Here is a 19,442-nt window from a genome sequence, read left to right as displayed (position 1 = left end):
ATAAAAGAGTAATTTCTCAAATAAGTTATGACAATTTTAAAAGTGGATATTTTAATTTTTTAAAAAAATTAATATATAGATTAATTTTTAAAGTTTTATTTTGATAGAAAAAATTAGTTTTCAGTTTATTTTTTGACAGAATAATTATCTAAAAAAAGTCACTCAGATAAAGATGTTGAAAACGTCATTTTATAAAGATGTTTTTTAATAATTAAGATTTAATACATATAATCGATTAAATCGTGTTATTTTTGTCAAAATTATTCTAGATAAATTGATCTGACCGAAAAATGGTGAATCAAATTTTGAATTAATCTAAATTAATATTATTTTTTTTATAGAAAACAACTACAATGCCCTATTATAGAAAATGACTAAAATACTTCTATTATATATATTAATTTTGAGAATCCTAAATTTTAGTCCTTTATTTTTCTATCGTATGGTTAGGATTTAGAATTTTTAAAATTAAAATTAATATATATATAAAATAAGAGTATTTTAATCATTCTCTATAATAAGGGTATTGTAGTCATTTTTTATAAAAAAAAATATTAATTTAGACCAGTTCAAGATTTGATTCATCATTTTTTTGGTTAAATCAATTTGTCTAGCCTAATTTTGACAAAAATAACATGATTCAATCGATTATATATATTAAATTTTAATTACTAAAAACCATCTTTAAAAAAAGACGTTTTAGGCGTCTTTATCTGAGTGACTCCCTTATCTAAATTAGTCTCCAAGAATTTTAAAAGCTACCATTTTAGTCATAAAAAAATTACAAATTAGAGAACCAGAAAATATATTTGGACAACATGCAATAAATTTAGGAGAGACTGAAACACATTACTTGTTGAATATGATGGACAGAAAAAGCAATTGTACTTTCTTGAGTCATGAAATCCAAAGTCCGTCATCATTGATGTTGCGGATGTGGGACATTTTGGACAAAATCAGTGGGTCCTTCATCTGCCAGCATTTCTTCAGCAAAGAATCTCCATATAATTTGAGAATTGACTGAGAGGCAGGAAAGCTTTTCCCTGAGACATCCTGCAGGTTGGGACAATGATGTATCAATAGCTCCTGGAGATGGTCAAGTCCCTTGCAGTCTGTTCCGAGGGTTATCTGAAACTGTAGGTCGATCTCGGACGAGATCTTCTGTGCTGATCGGAGATGACGTGTCCGGCTGTAAGTGGAGGCCGGAGCTGTCGTGTCCGACTTGTTGAGCTTGGCTGCACTGCTGATCCTTCACCACCGGAGGGTGGGGGGTACCTGCAAGGGACTCCGATGCTTAAGTTAGCAAGGGTATTAAGTAGGTTTTTAGTAGAATCAGAGTATGAGTTATACCTGGGTGCTCCAGCGTATTTATAGTGGTTGTAGAGTGACCTTTTAGATAAGATAAGTTAGTTATCTTATCTTTTTGAGTTGAGGTCAGCTTATCTTCAAGGGAACCGCCCTTATCCCAGTAGGCTTGGACTGTCTTTGGATTTGGGTTGCGTTTCTCTATTTGGGCCCTTTATTAGGCTTTTCTGGTAATTTGGCCGAGCTCTTTGAGAAGAGGTCGGATGATCTGACCTGAGAAGGTCGGTCGCTTTGCCGCTAACCATCCCGGGTCAGACAGCTTGACCCAGGGTATGAACAGTGCCCCTGCTCGAGCTCGGTCTTTCTTTTCTGTCGAGTCTTAGTTTTTAGGACTTCGATCCTTCTCCGTTTGAAAGTCGAACTCGAGCATTTTGTCGATTTCGTAGAGCTTTTTCTTCCTTTGAATACGGAACGTTTCCTTTGCTTCTTAAAAAAGCGCGCGCTTTTTTATTAGCGCTCCTGGCTTTGGGAATATGCGGGGCTTTTAATACCTTCATTAATTGGTTTTTAATTGCCCCGTTTCCCTTAACTTCTTTATTTTTGAATTTTACACTCAGGAAATGGTTTCTCTTCTTCGTAACCTCCCTGTTCTTTCTCTCTTTCTGTTTTCGCCTGGAGTTTATAGTTTCTCCCTGCGATATTGTTAGGTTATTGCTTCTTTTGTGGGTGACTCTGGATTTTGCCTTCTGTTTCTTACTTCCGTGAGGCTTTCTGTTCGAGGGGTGGCTCTTCTATTGCTTCTTCTCTCAACTTTTCTTCAGGGTTTTCTCCTGTTCCTCCAGGTTTGATTTTTCTTCTTTTTGACACTTTTTTCCTTCTTTGCCTTTAGTTCCTGGTGAAGTTTTGGTTTTGCTTAAATGCATGTTTGAAAGCTTGAATCTTTATGCTTCATTGTGCTTGCTCGTCGCTATACTGTATGTTTTTTTTTGCTTTTATGAACCTGTTTGCTTCGCCCAAAAGATTGCTCCTTTTGATGACTTTCGCTATGTTTGATAATTTTACCGATGAACCTTCGTAGAAAGTTGGTACCTTTTTTATCTTCGTAAATCGTCTTTGTTTGGGGTGTTTTTTCTCTAGAAAAGGTGGCGTTTTTGATGACTCCCTCTTGACTTCCTCTTGACTTCCTCTTGAGGCTTTTGTTACTTGGTAGTTTCGTCCGAAACTGTGAATTTGGGAGGTAATTATTTTGATGACTTTTCTTCATGGTTTTCCTCTCAGAGTGTTGTCTTCCTGTTAGGTCGTGTAGAGATGTAACTTGTAAGTTTCCTTGAGTCCTCGCTCCCTATCTTGCCCCCAAAGGATACCCCTGGATCTTTAGCGTGGGTCCTTGGGTTTTCTTTTGTTGCTTGCATTGCTCTATGTCATGCCTGTCTGAGCTGTTCTGTTTTTTATCCGAGATGTTTTTTGGGTTAGTAATCTGCTTTCTTTTCTTCTTGCTGTAGGACTAGTTGACCTCATGTCTTCTCGCAAGAACATTGTTGAGACGTCTTCCCAGGTTCCTGAGGGCATGGCTGATTAGGTGGATGATAAACCACTATTTTATGGTTTATCTTGTGCTCAATTGAGTGATTTTTATCTACTCTTTACCCACTTATTCATACTATTTGCATGGTTTTACATTTACCTTCCTAATTATGTGCTTTGATTGAAAACATGCTTCTTTGGACTTATAATTGCTAATATTAATCCTCTCTTATTACCATAAGATGCCTTGATATGTGTGTTAAGTGATTTCAGAGATTATAGGGCAGGAATGGCTCAGAGGATGGAAAGGAAGCATGCAAAAATGGAAGGAATACAAGAAGTTGGAGAAACTGCTAAGCTGTCCAGCCTGATCTCTTCGCACTCAAACGCCTATAACTTTAGCTACAGAGGTCCAAATGACACGGTTCCAGTTGCGTTGGAATGCTAATGTCCGGGGCTTCGATTTGATATATAATATGCTATAGTTCCCCTGACGCTAGGCGATGCGACCGCGTGATCCATGGGCCGCGTCGCAGTGACGGAAACCAGCGCATTTGAATTCGCAACCAGCGAATTCTGGGCTATTTCTGACCCAGTTTGCGGCCCAAAAAATACATATTAGAGGCTATAAAGTGGGGGAATGCATCCATTCATCATCAGGCTTTCATATTCACAATTTTAGGAGTAGATGTAGTTTTTAGAAAAAGAGGTTCTCTCCTCTCTCTCTTAGGATTTAGAATTAGGATTCTTTTCACTTCATGATTATTTCATCTTTTGCGATCACAGGTTCAATGTTCCTTTTATTTATTTTTCTAATTTAATTTATGAACTCTTCCATGTTACATTTGATGTCTTTATTAGTGCTAATTTGAGGTATTTTCAGATCTATGATTGCTTTCCTTTATTTAAATATTTTAGATTTTTTCCTTTTGGCTTTGGTTGATTTATTGGTAACGCTTGAGCTGTCAAATAAAGCAGTGGTTGAAATTGGGAGTTGCTCCAATAACTCTAGTCTTTCCATAGGAATTGACTAGAACCTGAGGATTAAGCTAATTAATCCTCTTGATTTACCTTCATAGTTAGAGGTTAACAAAGTGGGATTAAAACCCAATTCTCATCGCAATTGATAAGGATAGGACTTCCAGTTCTCCATACCTTGCCAAGAGATTTTATTGTTATTATTTTATTTTACTTGTCATTCAATATATTCCCGCCTTATCTCCTAATAAACCCCAATTTACAACTCATAACCAATAATAAGAACATATCTCCCTGCAATTCCTTGAGAAGACGACCCGAGGTTTAAATACTCGGTTATCAATTTCAAAGGGGTTTGTTACTTGTGACACCCAACACGTTTGTATGAAAGGACTTTGTTGGTTTAGAAGCTATACTTGCAACGAGGATTTATCCTCAAATTTCTAGACCACGCAAAAGTTCTCTCATCAAAATGGCGCCGTTGCCGGGGAATTGCAAACGTGTGCCTTATTATTGGTTATTGTAAATATTTTTTTATTTTTGCTTGTTTATTTATTTTTATTTTTGTTTTTATTTTTGCTTTTTCATAAATTAAGAGGTTATTGGTTTTTATTTAGTTGTTACAAAATTTTTTAAAAATTTGTTCTTAGTGTTCATCTTGATCTTCGAGTTGTTCTTCGCGTTCATCTTGACCTTCAAGCTGTTCTTAGTTGTTTTCTTCGTATTGATCTAAAAATTTGAAATTTGGTGTCATTTTATTGTTTTTCTCTTTCTTCATTAAATTCAAAAATATTTTTAATTAATTTTTTCGAAAAAAAAAATTTCATATTTTTTTTTAAATTTTTATCTTATCTTATCTTATTTCAAAATTTAATTTTCAAATTCAAAATTTAAATAACCTTTTAATTAAAATTTATTTTTATTTTCATTTTTAATTTTTATTTACTACTATGAACTCTCACCCCTTTGGCTATGAGTCTGGTTACAATTATGTTGCAGGAAGAAGAAATTACAATGAGAACAGGCATCAAGGTTGGAACAATCAAAGATGGGAGGAGCCACAAGGATTTGATCAACCCTCATGGCAACAACCACCTCCAGTGAACTATCAACAACCACCACCATATGCCTATGAACCCTTTCCTCAACATGACTTTGGACCACCATACTCATAAGCCTCTTTCCGCCATTCACCTCCATATGACCCTAACCCTCAACCACCATACCAACCACCTTATGAGCCATATGAACCATATATAGAACCACCCCAATTCCAATCCAATCACTTCCAATCACCACCACTTTCCTATGTATCATGTCCAAGTCCGGCAACCCGAGAAGCAGAGGTTCGCCTAAAGGAAACAATAAATAAATTTCAAACAACCGTTCGACAACTGGAGCAAGTAGTAATTCAATGGGTTTCTAGGCGCTCAAATACACAAGGATCAGCCACAGCCCCATGTGAACAGTCTAACGAAGAGCGTAGCAGGAAGGAGATACTAGAGGCTCCAGTGGACAAGACAGAGCATGAATTCATACTTGAACAAGTAAAAGAAGCTGTCATCGTTCAAGAAGAAGAGTTGGTTGAAGACTTAGGAGATGCAGAACCTCCATGGGAAAGTTCAGTCATAGAACCCCCTTCCAAGACGTTTGAAATTGATGCTGAGAAGGGTGTACAACCTCCAAGGCATATCACAATTGAAGACTTGGAAGAGGTTGATTAAGAGATGGAGATTCAAGAAGAAGAAGCACAACCTCCCATGCCCTTGGAAAGCAATGAAGAGAAGATTGAATTGGAAGAAAGCTACCAAGAGGAAGAGGTTGAAATTGAAGAAGCTCGCAAAGAGGTGGTAATTATCAGAGAAGAGCACAAGGGAGTGGAGCTTGCAATTTCATTAAAAACACCTCCCCCTAAGTTGCCATCATCCTTCACAACATTCAAGTGGGTAAAATTCATATCCCATAGCTTTCTAATCCCACTTGAATATGGGCTACTGGAGACGGATGGTCAACTTAGAGCTCTTTGTGGCATTAAGAGTAAGAGAAAGATGGCCAGTGGTAAGAATTGTCCTGCAAGGTTCATTATGGTTGGAAGCTTTAAGTTTAAACGCAACGGTTGGTGTAGAGCTCAATTGAATGGGTCTAGGAAGTTGTTTGGAAGCTTCAGTGAGAATTCTAAAGTTGAACCACCCAGATGGAATCATGATAATCATCAAGAAGACGGGTGCAACAGCAAGATCTGGGACCCCGGAATCCATTCTATCAATAACCACTCTTGGGGCCTGGTCACTTGCTTTAACTTACTTGAAGGCTTTCTGCGCCTAGTTTGGGATCCCGGAGGTTACTGGAGATACAAACATTGGTGGAGATTCCTGGATAAATTCAAGCACAAGCCACCATAACAGGAAACTCACCAAATGTCCAACTTAAGGACTCTAACTAAAAGTGCTAGGTGGGACACAACCCACCATGGTATGATCGTTCATTTTTCATTTTTATTTAGTTTTATTTGTTTTCGAGTTTTATTTTATTTTATTATATTGAACCTGGAGTTTTGCATCACATTTATATTAACACTGCATTCTGCATCTTTTTTTCAGATTATCAAAAAAAAAAAAAAAGCGAGCACGCGACGCGTCCGCGTCGCAAAGAGATGGGAGACAATATTAATATGAACAGAGAGTTACGCAGGAGCAGCGCTGGAGGCGTGCCAATGGCACAAATTATCCCACGCGACCGCGTCATATGGGAATAATGACCTCCCACGCGACCGCGTCACCTGAAATCGGCGTAAAAAGGGTGTATGGCAGAAAGTTGAGCTGGAGTTGGGCTGGACTTGTGCTGGAAGCCCAAGCCCTACCACGCGAACGCGTGCCCCACGCGTCCGCGTCATTTTTAAAAGAAAGGCCACTCACGCGATCGCGTCGACCACGCGATCGCGTCACCCAGAATTTTGGCAAAAAGAGTTTCGAACAGAGAGTTGTGCGACCGCGAGGCTGCACTCGCGCCACTAGCACAAATCAAGTCACGCGATCGCGTGCCCACGCGTCTGCGTCACCTGACCTTATTGCGCACCACGCGACCGCGTCACCCACGCGATCGCGTTGCCAGCGTCGCACAACCTATCCAGATTAGTGCCAATTTTCTTATCTTTTCTCTTCTAATCCTAATTTCTTCCTTCTCTCTCCTTTCTCACTTTCTTTTTCTACTTCTCATTCTTTTTCACTTTCATTTTATTTTATTTAATTTAATTGCATACTTTCATTCATTGCATATTTTATTTTTCTAAAGTTATTATTGGTGTTCAAATATTCTTATTCAACTGTTACATCTTTTCTGATATTTTCCTGGTGCTTAGTGACTTGTTTAATTCTGATTGGGTAATATTATTTAAATCAATGCTAATTTTTATAATACTGATATTCCTTTTGCATTGACATGAACTCATATTATCTTTCATTACCCACTCTCTTCCCCATTGTTGCAAATTTTGCACCACTGGTATGCCATGGCTTCTATTGTTTTCTCACTTACATGTTGAAGCTTCCATGTAAATGAGACCCTTATCATTTGGCATTAACCCACCCATACTTCTTTTATTTTCTTATCTCTATTTCTGGGTTACTCTTCTCCCTTTTTCTTTCAGGATGGCCACCCGGAAGGGAAGCGGAAGACATTTTACATGGGGAGACAGACAAGTCCATCTGCACAATCCTTAGAGAAAAGCAACAGTTGAAACAACCCATCCACTTGCAAATCTCAGCATGCACCGAGGACGGTGCAATCTTTAAGTGTGGGGAGGTCGATACCGATCTCCATGGGTTAGTTATTTCCTGACTCAACACCAAAATTTTTATTTTATTTGTTTGTTCATTGTTGCATTTGCATGTTTGATTGCATATTTGTTTAATTTTATGCATATTTTACCACTTGGTTGAAGTAATATTTTCTTTTTCAAAAAAACCTTTTAAGAGCATTTCACTAATTTGAATAAAATTTAATGTTACACTTGTTTGAAGAGATATTATACTGGAACATGGTTTAGAGCTCGAACACACAAAACCAGTGAGATTTTGAGCTTATTTAAATTGGTTGCATTTTATCAACCAATATTCTGTTTTGGTGTGTATTTTTCTCTCTAAAATTGTGATCTTTGTCTTGCTTAATTCTATATTTCTATGGTTTAATGTATGCATGCACTTACATGATTGAGGCCTTTGTTTCACTGAGCTTACATACCCATATGGCCTTACCTTTCATTATCCTTTGCAAACCAATTTGAGCCTATTATACCCCTTTGTTCCTTACTTTAGCACATCATTAACTCTAAGCGGAAAACAATAATGTCCTTAATTTGAATCCTTAGTTAGCTTAGACTAGTGAGAGTGCTCATAAATTAAGTGTGGGGAAGCGAATTTGGAAACAATTGGTTTGAGAATTGAGTATGTTAGAATTTTCTGAAAATGTGAAAAAAAATGTTTAGGACATGATTCATGCATCCAATAACTTAATCATATGCATTGAAAAAAATAAAAGAAAAAAAAATTATGTATAAAAAAAAAAGAAAAGAGGAAAAAGAGAAAATAAGAAAAAGGGGACAAAATGCCCCAAAGTAAATGTTGAAAACAATGCATATGAATTGTACTTGAAATTAGAATGCATGAATATATGGAAAACATGGTTGATGGATAGTTAGATTTTGTACTGTGATTACATGGATTGTTTAAGTTAGGTGGAAAGTTTAAGTTAATTAAGGATTCAGATTTTAGTCCACTTGGCCAAATACAATCCTACCTTAACCCTAACCCCATTACAACCCTTAAAAGACCTCTTGATATGTGTATTTGTGCATTAAAATTATGTTGATTGTTAGATGAAGAGCAAGCCTTAGAAAGCAAGGTTAGTAGAGAATTGAGAGAATCGAACCTTAAACACTTGAGTGACTAGAGTGTATACACTACCAGTGAGGGTTCGATGCTCAATTCCTTGTTCCCTGCTTTCATGAGCTATTTTCTTCTACAAGTCTATTTGTACTTCATTTTTTATGATTTGAATTAGTGAAATCTAGTTCATATTTATTCTTGGAGAACTTATTTACTCTTAACCAAGTAAGTAAAAGCATTTAGCATGTAGTTGCATTCATAGGTTGCATTTCATGCATTCTACCATTCCTCTTCATTTCTTTATAGCTTCTCTTGAGCTTAGCATGAGGACATGCTAATGTTTAAATGTGGGGAGGTTGATAAACCACTATTTTATGGTTTATCTTGTGCTCAATTGAGTGATTTTTATCTACTCTTTACCCACTTATTCATACTATTTGCATGGTTTTACATTTACCTTCCTAATTATGTGCTTTGATTGAAAACATGCTTCTTTGGACTTATAATTGCTAATATTAATCCTCTCTTATTACCATAAGATGCATTGATATGTGTGTTAAGTGATTTCAGAGATTATAGGGCAGGAATGGCTCAGAGGATGGAAAGGAAGCATGCAAAAATGGAAGGAATACAAGAAGTTGGAGAAACTGCTAAGCTGTCCAGCCTGACCTCTTCGCACTCAAACGGCTATAACTTTAGCTACAGAGATCCAAATGACACGGTTTCAGTTGCGTTGGAATGCTAACGTCCGGAGCTTCGATTTGATATATAATATGCTATAGTTCCCCTGACGCTAGGTGACGCGACCGCGTGATTCATGCGGCCGCATCGCAGTGACGGAAACCAGCGCATTTGAATTCGCAACCAGCGAATTCTGGGCTATTTCTGACCCAGTTTGCGGCCTAGAAAATACAGATTAGAGGCTATAAAGTGGGGGAATGCATCCATTCATCATCAGGCTTTCATATTCACAATTTTAGGAGTAGATGTAGTTTTTAGAGAGAGAGAGGTTCTCTCCTCTCTCTTAGGATTTAGAATTAGGATTCTTTTCACTTCTTGATTATTTCATCTTTTGTGATCACAGGTTCAATGTTCCTTTTATTTATTTTTCTAATTTAATTTATGAACTCTTCCATGTTACATTTGATGTCTTTATTAGTGCTAATTTGAGGTATTTTCAGATCTATGATTGCTTTCCTTTATTTAAATAATTTAAATTTTTTCCTTTTGGCTTTGGTTGATTGATTGGTAACGCTTGAGCTGTCAAATAAAGCAGTGGTTGAAATTGGGAGTTACTCCAATAACTCTAGTCTTTCCATAGGAATTGACTAGGACTTGAGGATTAAGCTAATTACTCCACTTGATTTACCTTCATAGTTAGAGGTTAACAAAGTGGGATTAAAACCCAATTCTCATCGCAACTGATAAGGATAGGACTTCCAGTTCTCCATACCTTGCCAAGAGATTTTATTGTTATTATTTTATTTTACTTGTCATTCAATATATTCCCGCCTTACCTCCTAATAAACCCCAATTTACAACTCATAACCAATAATAAGAACATACCTCCTTGCAATTCCTTGAGAAGACGACCCGAGGTTTAAATACTCGGTTATCAATTTCAAAGGGGTTTGTTACTTGTGACACCCAACACGTTTGTATGAAAGGACTTTTGTTGGTTTAGAAGCTATACTTGCAACGAGGATTTATCCGCAAATTTCTAGACCACGCAAAAGTTCTCTCATTAGTGGATTCAATGGTTCTTTTGTGTGTTTCTTTGGTTGATTCCGAGTTTTGTCAGCAGCTTAGGCAGTTTCATTGGGTTTGTAGTAGTGTTGGTGAGGAAAAGAATTACGAACTTGTACCTCCTACTTCTGAAGAGAGAGTTTGTTTCTCTACTCGGGTTGCTGGAGATCGCCATTTTTTCTATGCTTACGATTTCTTTTTTGGTTAGATGAGTATCACCCTTCCTTTTACTGATTTGAAACCAACCTATTATGGTCCTGTAATGTTGCTCCTTCCCAACTTCACCCCAATTCCTGGGGTTTCATAAAAATCTTTCAATTGTTGTGTGATGGATTCGGTATTCCTGCTTCGCAATCTCTATTCTTCTATCTCTTTGTTTTGACGAAGCCTGGGGTAGTAAAGAAGAAAGCAGCTTGGGTTTCTTTCCGAGCTTCCCAGGGAAAGAAGGTCTTCCCCATGTTTGAAGAATCCTTTCGTGATTTTAAAAATTACTTTTTTAAGGTCTGAGCTGTTGAAGGAGCTTGGCCCTTTTTTCTGGATGAAAATAACGAGCCCGCCTTTCCTTTGGAATGGCAAAAAGATGTGAGAGTATCTAGATATACATGAGAAATGTTGGATGAGGCTGAGCAAGCTTTTGTGACTGTCTTGGAAGAGTACTGGGGTCAGCCTCCTCATCTCGACACAAAGAAATTTTTAACCAATCCCTCTCTCCTCCAAACTGAGTTGGGTAGTTTATATTTTTGATTTTCCTCTATTTGTTCTGTTCCTATGTAAATTCTTTTCCGATTTGTGACTTGATTCCTTACTGTTGTGTTTGCTTGCAGAGATGATTAAGAATAACAAATCCATGAAGGCCTTCAAACGGGCAAGGAAAGCTACCGCGGCCCAAAACGTCTCGGCCAGGGCGGCCGGAGAGGGATCATCCCAATCTCAGTCGAAGCCGGCCGTGCCGAGCTCTCCTGGGACGAGGAAGGTAATCCCGACTCCCTGGGTTCGTTTGGTTGATCCTCCCCCAGCCTCTGTTGCCACTTCTGGTGCTCCTCCCAACAAGAAGCAGAAGACAATTGAGCCTTTCAACCTTGATGCCCCTGATTTCGATGCGGTCGAGTTCGTAGATCAGCAGATCGGTCCCTACGGTGCCCTCCCCATGGATGATGTATCACTCCTTCGCCATTTGGACTTTATAACTCGGAGTAGTGTAAAAATGGCACATATGGGAGCTGCCTTGTACTGAACTGCTCAAAATCTTCCTCTCCATGCCACCAAAGCCTTCATGGAGGAGGCTAAACAAGAGTTTGATCGGATGAAGAGCTTGAAGGAGGAACTTGAGGTGAAAGTGCCCAAACTGGAGAATGAGCTGAAGAATGAGAAGGCTAGCTCCCTTGCTTTGGCGGCTTCTTTGAAATTGGCCGAGGATACGGCATTGAGGCATAAAGACAGCTACGTCACCACTTATCGGGAAGTGATGCGTCTTAGGGAGGAGTTAGCGTCGGTCCGAGTTGACTATTCCGAACTCCAGGGTCACCTTGTAGGCAGCGTAAATGCTGCTTATGAGAACCTGAAAGAGCAGGTTCAGCTTCTTGCTCCTGAAGTCGACCTTGCTCTCTTCAGCCTGGACAATGTTGTGAGGGATGGTAAGATTGTCCCTGACGACCAAGATGATGATGATGTCGAGCCTCCTCCTGCGCCTGCTGCCAAAGTGTCAACTCTTACAGTTTCTCCAGTTGAGGTCGATCATCCCGTATCCGATCCAGACTGTCAAATCCTGAATCGAGATGATGGGACTGTGAATGCTGTGCCTATTCAGACTCGCCCTCCTTTACCCCGTACTGATGCTACTAAGAGGGCTTCTAATGTTTAGCTGTTTTTTCTCTTGATTGTGTAGACAGCCCGGCTTGTGGGCTTTTAAACTCTATTTTGTAACTTTTATTTTGCTGACTGTTGTAACTTTTTAGTTGCTTGTTTAGCAACTTTTATTTCGAAAAACAAAGGTAGTTTCCAAGCCTTTGGGGCAGACTTTGGCGGCCTCTGAAGCTTGTTAAAACTTTTGTATTTTCATGCTTATTTGCACTTGACTTGGTATCTTTCTGGGATTTAAGAATGTTGGAGCTTCGCTGTTTGACCTCCTTTGTGCTTGTGGCTTTGACTCCTTTTGAGGCGACCAAAAGGATAAAAAGAAAATCATGTTTTGTATGGACCTTTGTGAGGTCTCTGCCAAGCGTAGTTTTCGCACTTCAATGTGGGTCGACTTCGTCATGTCGGGTCAAGATATTTTTGTAATCCTCTTTCTTGGACCTTGTTCAGGTCTCTTTCAGGGATTACTTCTATAACTTTTATGTTTTGAGCCGACTTCGTCACGTCGGGCCCTTCTAAGTTATTTTTGTAATCCTTTTTCTTGGACCTTGTTCAGATCTCTTTCAAGGATTACTTTTATAACTTTTATGTTTTGGGCCAACTTCGTCACGTCGGGCCCTTCTAAGTTATTTTTGTAATCCTCTTTCTTGGACCTTGTTCAGGTCTCTTTCAGGGATTACTTTTATAACTTTTATGTTTTGGGCCGACTTCGTCACGTCGGGCCCTTCTAAGTTATTTTTGTAATCCTCTTTCTTGGACCTTGTTCAGGTCTCTTTTAGGGATTACTTTTATAACTTTTATGTTTTTGGGCCAACTTCGTCGCGTCGAGCCCTTCTAAGTTAAAAGAGTGCTTCCTATGATGAGATCTTTTACCTTCTTTAGCTATAGTACCTTCTTAGGTTGCAGGCGTACCACGATCTGGGAAGCTCTCGCCCGTCGAGTTCGGATAGTCTGTAGTAGCCCTTCCCAAGTACCTCTACAACTCGGTAGGGTCCTTTCCAGTTTGCTGCCAGCTTTCCTTCTCCGGGTCGAGTTGTTCCTATATCATTTCGGATTAGAATGAGATCATTCTCAGCGAAACCACTTGGCACTACCTTTTGATTATATTTGGAAGCCATTCGTCGTTTTAGTACTTCTTCCCTGATCCGAGCTCTTTCTTGGATTTCAGGAAGTAGGTCGAGCTCTTCCCTTCGAAGTTGGGAGTTGGCTTCTTCATTGTAATGGACTACTCTAGGCGACCCTTCCTCGATCTCTACTGGGATCATAGCCTCCGTTCCGTATGCTAATCGGAAGGGTGACTCCTTTGTGGTGGAATGTGGCGTTGTTCGATATGCCCATAGGACTTGTGGAAGTTCTTCGGCCCAAGCTCCCTTTGCGTCCTGTAATCTTCGTTTTAGTCCAGCCAATATGACCTTGTTGGCAGCTTTGGCTTGTCCATTAGCTTGGGGATGTTCTACGGAAGTGAACTGGTGTTTTATATTCAAGTCGGCTACTAATTTTCTAAAGCCTGCATCTGTGAATTTGGTGCCATTGTCTGTGGTGATGGAGTATGAAACCCCGAACCTTGTGACAATATTTCTATATAGGAATTTCCGGCTTCTTTGAGCAGTGGCGTTGGCTAGGGGCTCTGCCTCGATCCATTTTGTGAAATAGTCTACCACTACTATGAGGAATTTAACTTGCACCGATCCCTGGGGAAAGGGTCCGAGAAGATCGAGTCCCCATTTTGCAAATGGCCAAGGTGAGGTTACGCTGATGAGCTCTTCCGGCGGGGCGATGTGGAAGTTCGAATGTTTCTGGCATGGTGGACATGTCTTTACAAACTCTGTAGCTTCCTTTTGTAGAGTTGGCCAATAAAACCCCGCCTGGAGTACTTTTTTGGTGAGAGCTTGTGCTCCAAGATGATTGCCACAAATGCCACTGTGTACTTCCTCTAAAACTTCCCTTGTGTTGGAGGTCGGCACACATTTTAATAATGGTATTGAAATCCCTCTTTTGTATAGGGTATTGTCTATGATAGTGTAGTATTGTGCCTCCCATTTTAATTTCTTTGCCTCCTTTTCATCTGTGAGGAGTGTTTCTGTTTTGAGGTAGCTAATTATGGGGGTCATCCATCCTTGATCCTGACATGTTATGGCCAGAATTTTTTCCTCTTCCGAGACTGACAGGCTCTGTAGCATTTCCTGGATGAGGCTTCTGGTGTTGCCCCCTGGTTTGGTGCTGGCTAACTTTGAGAGTGCGTCAGCTCGGGCATTTTGTTCGCGGGGTATGTGGTGGATCTTATATTCCCCAAGCTGTCCGAGCTGTTCCCTGGTCTTATCCAAATATTTTTTCATGGTGGGATTTTTGGCTTGGTAGCTTCCTGTTACTTGTGAGGTGACTACTTGTGAATCGCTGAAGATGTTGACTTTTTGAGCTCCCACCTCCTTAGCTAGCTTCAAACCAGCTAGTAACGCTTCATATTCCGCCTGGTTGTTTGAGGCCGGGAACCCAAATTTGAGGGAGAGCTCAACTTGGGTTCCTTGGTTGCTTTCTATTATCACACCTGCGCCGCTTCCAGTCTTATTCGAGGAACCGTCCACGTAGAAATTCCATTCTGTGGGGGTTTCCAGGGTGTCTGTGAATTCTGCAATGAAGTCGGCTAAGTACTGTGATTTGATGGCTGTCTGAGCTTCATATTGGAGGTCGAACTCGGATAACTCGACTGCCCATTGTAAAATTCTGTCTGCTAGATCCGTTTTCTACAATATCCTTCTTATGGGTTGGTTGGTCTGAACCTTAATGGTATGAGCCTGGAAGTACGGGCGAAGTTGTCGAGACGTCAGTATGAGAGCATAGGCAAACTTTTCTATTTTTTGGTAGTTCAGCTCGGATCCTTGCAGCGCTTTACTAATGAAGTATATAGGTTGTTGCCCTTTGTCGTCCTCTCGAACCAGTGCCGAGGCTACTGCCCGACTTTCTACCGCGAGGTATAATACGAGTGGCTCTTCCTCTCGTGGTCGAGTTAGATAGGTGGTCGTCCCAGGAAACTTTTGAAATCCTGGAAGGCTTGCTCGCACTCCATTGTCTATTCGAACTTCTTTCCTTTCCTTAAAGTGGCATAGAAGGAGAGAGATCTTATCACTGATCCTACTAAGAATCTGGATAAGGCTGCCAATCTCCCGTTGAGTTGGTGTACCTTTCTGACACAAGTTGGGCTCTTTATGTTGAGTATGGCCTGGCATTTGTCCGGATTTGCCTCAATTCCTCTTTGTGTGAGCATGAAACCTAAGAATTTGCCTGCTTCTACTGCAAAGGTGCATTTTGCAGGATTGAGTCGCATGTTATGCTTCCTTATAGTGTCGAACACTTGGGCCAGGTCGGACAATAATGTCTCTTCACTTTGTGTCTTTATTAACATGTCGTCCACGTAGACTTCCATGATTTTTCCGATATGATCTGAAAAGACTTTATTCATTAGCCTTTGATAAGTAGCTCCCGCATTCTTGAGACCGAAAGGCATCACAATGTAGCAGTAATTTACTTTTGGTGTTAAAAACGTGGTCTTTTCTTGATCTGGTGGATACATGGGGATTTGATTGTATCCGGAATATGCATCCATAAACGAGAGGTATTTATATCCGGATGAGGCATCTACCAGAGCGTCGATACTTAGGAGTGGGTAAGGATCTTTTGGGCAGGCTTTGTTGAGATCGGTGTAGTCGGTGCACATTCGCCACTTCCCATTTGATTTTTTCACCAAGACGATGTTAGCTAGCCATAGTGGGTACTTGACTTCTCTTATGAATCCTGCCTCCAGTAGTGCTTGTACCTGTTCTTCCACAACTTGGGATCGTTCTGTCCCAAGTTTTCTTCGTCTCTGCTATACCGGCCGAGATCCTGGATAGACCGCCAACTTGTGACACATTAGTTTGGGGTCTATGCCTGGCATGTCTGCAGCTTTCCATGCGAAGAGATCGACATTATCTCGTAAGAACTGTACTAGTAATTCTTTTGCGTCTCCCTTTAGGATCGTGCCAATATTAGTTATTTTGTCCGAGGTGTCTCCGATCTGAACTTTCTCTACTTCACCTTCGGGCTGTGGTCGTAGTTCTTCTCGTCTCTGAACTCCACCAAGCTCAATTGTATGGAATTCTTCTCCTCTGCCTTTGAGATTTAGTCTTTCGTTGTAGCAGCGGCGTGCCATCTTTTGATCTGCTTTTATCGTAGCTATTCCTTCTGCGGTTGGAAATTTCATGCATAGATGTGGAGTTGAGACTATTGCACCGAGTTGATTTAGTGTTGTCCGACCTATTAAGGCATTGTAGGCTGAACTTACGTCGACCACGATGTAGTCTATTTTAAGTGTTCTGGATTGGTTTCCTTTTCCGAAAGTTGTATGTAGTGACACATATCCCAGGGGTTGTACTGGGGTATCTCCCAGTCCGAACAGGCTGTTCGGGTATGCTCTAAGCTCTTTTTCTTCTAAGCCGAGCTTGTCGAAGGCAGTTTTGAATAAGATGTCGGCGGAGCTCCCTTGGTCTATTAGTGTGCGGTGGAGATTGGCGTTTGCCAGTATGATGGTGATGACCATGGGATCGTCGTGTCTTGGGATGATACCGGACGTGTTTTCCTTGGTGAACGTAATTGCAGGAATGCCGGGCGCTTCCTCCTTTCCTTCGACATGATATACTTCTTTAAGATGTCTTTTGCGGGATGACTTGGAGATTCCTCCTCCTGCAAATCCTCCGTGTATCATATGAACATGTCTTTCTAGCGTACGAGGTGATCGCTCGGTTTGTCCAACCTCCTCGTCCCTTCTCCTTTTTCTTTGCTCATCGTCTCGGGTGGCCAAATACCGATCTAGTTTTCCTTCTCTCACTAACTTTTCTATGATATTTTTTAGATCGAAGCATTCGTTGGTGGAATGTCCATGGACACGATGGTATTCACAATACTCGTTTCGGTTTCCCCCTCCTCTTTTGCCTTTGAGGGGTCGAGCTGGGGGTATTTTCTCCGTATGGCAGACTTCTTTGTAGACATCTACCAACGATACTCTAAGTGGAGTATAATTATGATACTTTTTGATTTTCTCCCCTTGTCAATCTTCCTTCTTTTTGGACTCTTTAACTTTGTCTCGGTAGGGAAATCCGGACTTTGAGATTTCTCCTAACCGAGAGTTTTCTTCCATGTTGATGTATTTCTCCGCTCGCTCTTGCACTTCATCTAGAGATGTGGGGTATTTCTTTGATATAGATTGGCTAAAAGGTCCCTCTCGTAGGCCATTGATGAGGCCCATGATGGCGGCCTCTATTGGCAAGCTTTGTATATCTAGGCATGTTTTGTTAAATCTTTCCATGTACTTGCGAAGACTTTCTCGATCTCCTTGCTTGATTCCTAGTAGACTGGGGGCGTGCTTAGCCTTGTCTTTTTGGATGGAGAATCCGGCCAGGAATTTTTTGGCTAGGTCATCAAAGCTTGAGATGGACTTTGGAGGTAGGTTGTCGAACCATCTGATTGCTGTCTTCGTGAGAGTCGTGGGAAAAGCTTTGCAGCGAACGGCGTCTGAGGCGTCAGTGAGGTACATTCTGCTTCTAAAGTTGCTGAGATGATGGTTGGGATCTGTAGTGCCATTATACAAAGTCATATCCGGGAGCTTGAAGTCCTTAGAAATTTTAGTTTTCATGATTTTCCTAGTGAATGGATCATGATCTTTGCGTGAATTGTCCTCAGGGGTGGTCCGGGTAGCTTTTGCTTTGAGATCGGATTCGAGTTGTAGGAGTTTATCTTCTAATTCGCGACGTCGTCTTAGCTCTCTTTGTAGATCCTTGCCAACTTCTCATTGATGCTAGATTTCTTTTTCAAGTTGCTTTAAACGATCTTGAAGTGCTTCTATTACTCCCGGATTTGATGAGTTTTTGTCTCCGTTAGATTCCGGAGTATCTTTCGGCGTAGTGTCCGCATTTTTGTGTGGTGTTCTATCCTCTAGATCTGAATCGTGGTCATTGTCATGGTCGTCCGCCATGGTGATGGGATGACTTCCAGGTTCCCCGGCAATGGCGCCAATATTTCGAGGGTTATCTGAAACTGTAGGTCGATCTCGGACGAGATCTTTTGTGCTGATCGGAGATGACGTGTTCGGCTGTAAGTGGAGGCCGGAGCTGTCGTGTCCGACTTGTTGAGCTTGGCTGCACTACTGATCCTTCACCACCGGAGGGTGGGGGGTACCTACAAGGGACTCCGATGCTTAACTTAGCAAAGGTATTAAGCAGGTTTTTAGTAGAATCAGAGTATGAGTTATACCTGGGTGCTCCAGTGTATTTATAGTGGTTGTAGAGTGACCTTTTAGATAAGATAAGTTAGTTATCTTATCTTATCTTATCTTTTTGAGTTGAAGTCAGCTTATCTACAAGGGAACCGCCCTTATCCCAGTAGGCTTGGACTGTCTTTGGATTTGGATCGTGTTCCTCTATTTGGGCCCTTTATTGGGCTTTTCTGGTAATTTGGCCGAGTTCTTTGAGAAGAGGTCGGATGATCTGACCTGAGAAGGTCGATCGCTTTGCCGCTAACCATCCCGGGTCGGACAGCTTGACCCAGGGTATGAACACAGTCTGAGATTTCTAGACTTGGAAAGCATCGCAAATAGAGAGTCTCAAGGGAGGACGGCAGGCAACCGTCCATGGGGAAGGAATTGATGTTATCATAAGGATGTTCAATGTCAAGATGTGTAAGATAGTGATTACGCAAGTCCATGGATGCTAGGTACGTGACCAGCTTCTTGCAACGTCGGATGTCAAGCATTCTCAGGTTTGGTGGCAAACCCCCTTCAGGAAATGACTCAATTTCTGAGCAATCACTTAGGAAGAGATCCTCTAGATGGGGTGCAACCATCTCGAAAGACACAAAACTAGGACAGCTGTTGATGCTTAAAGAGCAGAGACTTGAAGTTGAAGTAGCAGTAGGATATGATTCCTCCAGAGACCTCATATTTTTAATTACAGGATGAAATTCTGAGTGCAGTGAGATTTGGAAAGCTTGCCAAAGGGAAGGACACGAGTGAAAAACAACTGTCAAATATTGATACCGACTGTAATGACTCACGCAACTTCTGCGACATTGGGAACTCTAGATATGGGCAACTGAGAATTTCCAAGTTTTGCAATGAAAAAGGCA

At 40.7% G+C, this 19,442-nt stretch overlaps 1 pseudogene; it reads right to left on the bottom strand.

The window, feature by feature from the left end:
• Positions 1-13,683: 13,683 nt before the first annotated feature.
• Positions 13,684-17,955, bottom strand: LOC148573316 (uncharacterized; annotated as a pseudogene).
• Positions 17,956-19,442: the final 1,487 nt, after the last annotated feature.

The sequence above is a fragment of the Arachis ipaensis genome, chromosome B2 (assembly GCF_059453495.1).
Source record: "Arachis ipaensis isolate K30076 ecotype BB chromosome B2, ASM5945349v1, whole genome shotgun sequence".
Taxonomy (NCBI): Eukaryota; Viridiplantae; Streptophyta; class Magnoliopsida; order Fabales; family Fabaceae; genus Arachis; species Arachis ipaensis.
Note: the sequence above shows the minus strand (reverse complement) of the source record. Positions and strands in the feature narration are given on the sequence as shown.